At 36.8% G+C, this 7,016-nt stretch overlaps 1 non-coding gene across 1 annotated transcript; it reads right to left on the bottom strand.

Annotated features, from left to right (window-relative positions):
- Positions 1–1,620: 1,620 nt before the first annotated feature.
- On the bottom strand, positions 1,621–1,724 carry LOC127900101 (small nucleolar RNA R71). The gene has a single exon (XR_008052126.1). It is a non-coding gene; the product is annotated as a small nucleolar RNA R71 (small nucleolar RNA).
- Positions 1,725–7,016: the final 5,292 nt, after the last annotated feature.

A 7,016-nucleotide genomic window follows, 5' to 3' on the forward strand; every position in this document is an offset into this window, starting at 1 on the left:
TGAGTGTCCAAACTGTTTTTAATCTGATGGCCATGATTTACTCCATGTATCTATAAAAAGGGGGCCTCTCCCCCCTAATTTGATATCTCTGAATCCATTTTCTGTAATTCCTTCTCCATCTTGTATTTTCTTCATATTTTAATAAATTTCCATTTTGCCCCTAGTTCAATTATGAGTGGCTAATTTTCTTTCAAGCTTGGATTGAAGGTGAAGTCTCAACATGTGTCATGGGTTTTATTTGGTAAATTTATTTTCTCTTCCCCTCTAATTTTTGTGGATGTTTTGACTTCTCGTCGACAAATAATAATAGTCTTGTCTAGATACCGCATTGGTTACATCGGCTCTCTAGTATAAGGTTATTATTATTTGGCACGATAAGCCCTTAGCACCATATTGATTAGAGCGTGGTTCATGAGGTGTGGATTCCTCCCTCATGATTTAATTGGTATTAATAAGGAATATTTAGCCCATGATGCATGTTGATACGGATCCAGATACCCAAGTTCGTCATTTCAATAGAATTCTCTTCAATTTATTCTCACCATTTCAATACCAATTTTAGAATTTATTCTCGCCATTTTAATTTAAGTTTTAGCATATTCCAAATCATTTCCACCACAAATCCAATCACCCATTCACAAAATTAATTCTACACAATTAAAATCTACCTCCTCGTGGGATCGACACTCGTCACTATTGATCTATACTACAATAGATTCGTGCGTTTGCGAGTACATTAAAATTTGCACAATAAGTTTTTGGCGCCGTTGTCGGAGAGGTAAGTAATTTTAATTCATAGAATTAATTTGTGTGAATAATTTCTTTTAAATTGTTGTCTTGTATTTTTTTTTTAAAAAAAGAAAAAAAGTGAATCTGCATTTAGAGGTTAGTATTTCTTTTCTTTCTCTATTCTTTACAATTATGCAATTTAATTTTAAGTTATTTTTCTTTGTAATTTTTGTTTATCTTAATTTAATTTTCTTTATTAAGTTTTAATTTAATTTTTAGTTAATTTCATGTATTTGTTTTTGTGTATTTTTATAGAAAGGTTGTAATAGCGCAATAAGGTTAGTATCGTAATTTCTCACTCTTCTTTATTTTTATTTGTTTTGTTCCCATCTTTATTTTTTTTATTTGTTTTGCATGCATGGTCGTAGGTCATTATTACCTAATCTTGAACCTATAGACCTTGAACTAGAAAAAACACTTCCCACGCACAAGAACGTTAAAAATAAAATGGATTTACAAGCACCACAGGAGAGCCCATTTAAGGACTATTTTAGTCCCTTAGCTAATTTGAGCACATCATGCATAAGATACCCAAATGTAGCTGCTAGGAGTTTTGAATTAAAACCCAGTATGCTAAATTGTCTCCCAACATTCTATGGCCTAGAAAATGAGGACCCATATAATCATCTGAATGATTTTCATGCCATTTGTCAAACTTTTAAATATGAAAATTTTTCAGACGATGATGTTAAACTTAGACTATTCCCATTTTCTTTAAAAAATAGAGCTCGTTCATGGTTAAATACTTTACCTGCTAATAGCATTTCATCATGGGAACAAATGGTAACGAAATTTTTGAATAAATATTTCCCAGTGCATAAAACCAATGCTATTCGCAGGGAAATCTCAGAGTTTACTCAGAGAGAAGACGAGCAGTTTTTTGAAACATGGGAGCGATTCAATGGGCTACTCTTGAAGTGTCCACATCATGGGTATGAGAAATGGCACAAATGCCAATACTTTTTAGAGGGATTACTGCCGAATGTGCGAGAATGGCTAATGGCAAAAAGTGGAGGAGAATGGCTAATCGATCACTCAGGAATACTAGAAGAATTAAAGGAGTGAATGAGGTTCACATTGGCGAGTCAACTTCGGGAATCAAAGAAGTCAAGGAGATGGTTGAAGGTCTTGCTCGACAAATAGCATCGTTATCGACTGCTAAATCAACAAAGCCATATGACCCTGACTCATATCCAGATCAAGCCAATGCCATAGGTGTAATGAGAAAGCCATCAAATTATAACCCATACTCCAACACATATAACCCTGGATGGAGAGACCACCCCAATTTTTCATGGTCTCAAGGACTTCAACAGAATGGACCAGCAGCTCCAGCTCTACCAATGCAACCAATTCCTCAAATTCCTCAAATTCCTCAAGCCTCTCAGCCCCCATTTAGACCATACAATCAGAACCAGAACTACACTCAGCCCAGACCATGGGAGGATTCATTCTAGAATCTTAAGAATCTTACTCACTCCACGATTGAGCAACAGAACCGCACCATTGATGGACTACGAAATGAGTTGAGAGCAAGCTTCAATTCACAAGCCCAATCAATTTCAAGCCTTGAAAAGATGGTGGGATAACTTGCTTCTTCAGTTCAGACCTTGGCAATGACTGTTGAGAAAGGCAAATTTCCAAGTCAACTAGTGCCTAATCCTAAAGGAGTGCATGAAGCAAGCACCAGTTCACCACAACAGCATGGAGAAGTCAAAGCAGTTATGATCTTGTGAAAAGGAAAAGAAGTCGACAACAAAGTGGAGATGCCGGTGACAAAAAAAAATCAAATTGTACCTGTGAGTGTTGACGACTCATCACCGGAGGAGAAAGAAGAAACCAACCCACAAGAATATGTTCCTAAGGCTCCATTTCCTCAGAGGTTAGCTAAAGGAAAAAAGGGAAAATCCACAGGTGAGATTCTTGAAATCTTCAAACAGGTAAGTGTTAACATCCCTTTGCTTGATGCTATTAAACAAGTTCCATTTTATGCCAAGTTTCTTAAAGACCTTTGTACTAAAAAGAGAAATATGCATGTTCAAAATAAGGTATTTTTAACAGAAAACGTTAGTTCTATACTCCAACATAAAATTCCTTTAAAATGCAAGGACCCAGGCTCCCCCACTATCTCATGTAGTATAGGGAACCACACAATTGAGAATGCTTTGTTGGATTTAGGAGCTAGTGTAAATCTATTGCCTTACTCAGTATTTTTTAAACTTGGACTTGGAGAATTACACCCAACTCCAGTGGTGTTACAACTTACAGATCGGTCCACGAAAATACCTCGTGGTATTGTGGAGGACGTGCTTATCCAGGTAGACAAGTTTTATTTCCCTGTTGATTTCATTGTAATTGACACTCAACCAATACAAGATTCAAGGAAGCACATCCCCATTATTCTAGGCCGACCTTTCTTAGCAACTGCGGATGCTCACATTCAATGCAGGACTGAAAATATGCAGTTGTCCTTCGGCAACATGACTATGGAACTGAACATCTTCAACATTGCCAAACAACCTCACAATGCAGATGATGGAATTGTTGATGTGGATTTAATTGAAGCATTAGTTGATGACACTTTTCTTTCAAATCTTAGTGATGATCCTTTACAAACATGTTTAACTCACTTTGGTTTGGATTTTGATATTAACAGATCAGTAGATGAGGTTAATGCCCTACTTGACTCAGCACCATCCATGGACACTAATAAATGGAAGTCAAGAGTTGAACAACTAGCACCATCAGAAAAGAAACTCATCCCATCATCAGAATCACCACCGAAACTCGAGCTCAAACCATTGCCCAACACTCTAGAATATGCATTTTTGGGAGAAGAAAGCACTCTGCCGGTTATCATTTCATCATCCCTCAATGACGAACAAAAAGGTAAGTTGTTGGATGTTTTAAAAGAGCACAAAGGAGCATTAGGATGGACCATAGCAGACATAAAAGGTATAAACCCAGTAGACTGCATGCATTACATTCACCTTGATGAAAATGCTAAAACTACTAGGAAAATGCAACGTTGGTTAAATCCTAACATGAAAGAAGTTGTTAGAACTGAAGTCCTTAAGCTATTAGATGCAGGTATCATTTACCCAATTTCTGATAGTTCATGGGTCAGTCCTGTACAAGTTGTCCCTAAAAAGTCAGGAGTCACAGTAGTTACGAATGTTGATAATGAATTGATACCCACTAGAGTAACTACAGGATGACGTGTATGCATTGATTATAGAAAATTGAATTCTGTCACACGTAAAGACCATTTTCCTTTACCATTTATTGATCAAATGCTCGATAGATTAGCAGGTCATGAATTTTATTGCTTTTTAGATGGCTACTCAGGATATAATCAGATTCTCATAGCACCAAAAGATCAAGAGAAAACTACTTTCACTTGCCCTTTTGGCACATTTGCATATAGGAGAATGCCATTTGGATTATGTAATGCACCTGCTACATTTCAACGATGCATGGTAAGCATTTTTTTTGATATGGTCGAACGATTCCTTGAAGTCTTTATGGATGACTTTTCTGTCTTTGGTGATTCGTTTGATCAATGTTTACATCATCTAACACTAGTTCTGCAGAGATGTATCGAGAAGAACTTGGTCTTAAATTGGGAGAAATGCCATTTTATGGTAAAACAAGGTATTGTTCTCAGTCACATCATTTCGAGCAAAGGTATTGAGGTTGACAAAGCCAAGGTAGATCTCATTTCTAATCTTCCTCCACCCAAAACAGTCAGAGAAGTAAGATCTTTTCTTGGGCATGCTGGTTTCTATAGACGTTTCATTAAAGATTTTAGCAAAGTTTCTAGACCCTTATGCAATTTACTTGCTAAGGATGTACCTTTTATCTTTAATGATTCATGTCTTGTGGCTTTTGAAAAATTAAAACAGTTGTTGACATCATCACCCATCATTCAGGCCCCGAACTGGAGCTTACCATTTGAGCTCATGTGTGATGCATCTGATTATGCAGTATGAGCAGTTTTAGGACAAAGAGTTGATCGAATTCCCCACGTTATTTACTATGCTAGTATGACATTGAATGATGCACAGTTGAACTATTCAACTACTGAAAAAGAAATGCTAGCAGTAGTGTTTGCATTAGAAAAATTTCGATCTTATCTCATTGGTTGTAAAATAATTGTGTTCACAGATCATGCTGCTCTTAAATATCTTCTCACAAAGAAAGATGCAAAAGCCAGACTAATTCGTTGGGTGTTACTTTTGCAGGAATTTGACTTGGAATTCAAAGATAAGAAAGGGACAAAAAATGTTGTGGCGGATCATCTCTCTCGTCTCCATTTTGACACAATTACAGAGCCATTAATATTGAATGAGTCATTTTCAGATGAACAATTAATGAGTGTGGAAGTATTACCTTGGTATGCTGATATAGTTAATTATCTTGTTACAGGTAAACTTCCAGAGCATTGGACCAAGCAAGACAAGGCTAAATTCTTTGCAGAGATAAAAAATTTCTTTTGGGATGACCCGTATTTGTTCAAGTATTGTGCTGATCAAATTGTTAGACGATGTGTCCCAGAAAATGAAATTCATAATATTCTTTCATTCTGCCATGAACAAGCTTGTGGAGGCCATTTCAGTGCTAAGAAAACAGCAACTAAAGTTTTACAATGTGGTTTCTATTGGCAAATTATATTTCGAGACGCTTACACTTTCTGTTCTTCATGTGATAGGTGTCAACGAATGGGGAGCATTACGCGAAGGAATATGATGCCACTAAATCCAATTTTAGTGGTTGAGATTTTTAATGTATGGGGTATTGACTTCATGGGACCATTTCCCCCGTCTTTTGGCCATCAATACATATTGGTTGCTGTTGACTACATATCGAAATGGGTAGAAGCAATTCCATGTAGGACCAATGATCACAAGGTGGTGATAGCATTTTTGAAAAGCAATATTGTTTCACGCTTTGAATTCCCTCGAGCGATAATCAGTGATGGTGGTGCCCACTTTTGTAACAAAGCATTCAAAGCTCTTTTGACAAAGTATTCAATCACACACAAAGTGGCAACCCCATATCATCCGCAAACCAGTGGCCAAGTTGAGATATCCAATCGAGAAATAAAGCACATATTAGAAAAAACGGTGAGGCCAAACAGGAAAGATTGGTCATCAAGACTTGATGATGCATTATGGGCATATAGAACGGCTTTCAAGACCCCGATTGGGATGTCACCCTACAGGCTAGTGTATGGAAAAGCTTGCCACCTACTTGTGGAACTCGAGCATCGTGCATATTGGGCCATCAAGAAATTCAATTTTGACATGCAGCAAGCCAGCTCAGAAAGAAGATTACAGCTGACAGAACTTGAAGAAATTCGCAATGAGGCATACGAAAATACCAAGATTTACAAGCAACGAATGAAAGTCTTCCATGATAAGCAAATTATGAGAAAATCGTTCACTCCAGGTCAGAAAGTGCTTTTATTCAATTCTCGCTTGCACCTATTCCCAGGTAAGCTACGCTCTCGTTGGTCTGGCCCATTTATTGTTCATACTATTTTTCCACGTGGGGCAATTGAAATTAAGGACCCAAGAACGGTGTAACGTTTAAAGTTAATGGTCAAATATTAAAGCCATATCTAGAATACCAACCACATGGAGAAGACATCGAAATAAATTTGAGAGACCCACCAAATTTGAATTGATTTTTTTCTTTTCAGTGATTTGATTTTTTCTTTCTTTCTTTCTTTATATTATTCTTTTGCTAATTGAAATTATTTTTGCATAAGTGTGTTTGTTTAACTATTAAGTTTTCTCTTATCATTTTTAATCATGAGTACCTTACTTAGACCGTTCCTCCTGAACATTCTTAAACCACTTCAACGTGTCAAAACTCATCTCAAAAGGCAGATTCAATTTTGTAAAACACATCGCATTTGGGCTCTACAGCCACCAGAGTTAGTAGCCTATGTTGAGGGTTTAAAAAGCCAACTCAGAGACATTGAGAGAAGTGTTTATGACATCCAGTTGGAGCTTGAGGTAAATTCAATAAGAGGACGATTTTAATTTTCTTTGTGTGTTTTAATTTATTTTTCTGTTTGTGTGCTTTAGTTTGTTACCCCAGTGAAGTGGCGGATAACGGTACTCCGTGACAATCAAGTCGGTTACTTCAGTTTCCTATAATAACTGATATTCTGAGGTGAAAGTATGGACAGAAACGATACTCTAGCGAAGCTTCACAAG

This window comes from Citrus sinensis, chromosome 9 (assembly GCF_022201045.2).
Source record: "Citrus sinensis cultivar Valencia sweet orange chromosome 9, DVS_A1.0, whole genome shotgun sequence".
Classification (NCBI taxonomy): Eukaryota; Viridiplantae; Streptophyta; class Magnoliopsida; order Sapindales; family Rutaceae; genus Citrus; species Citrus sinensis.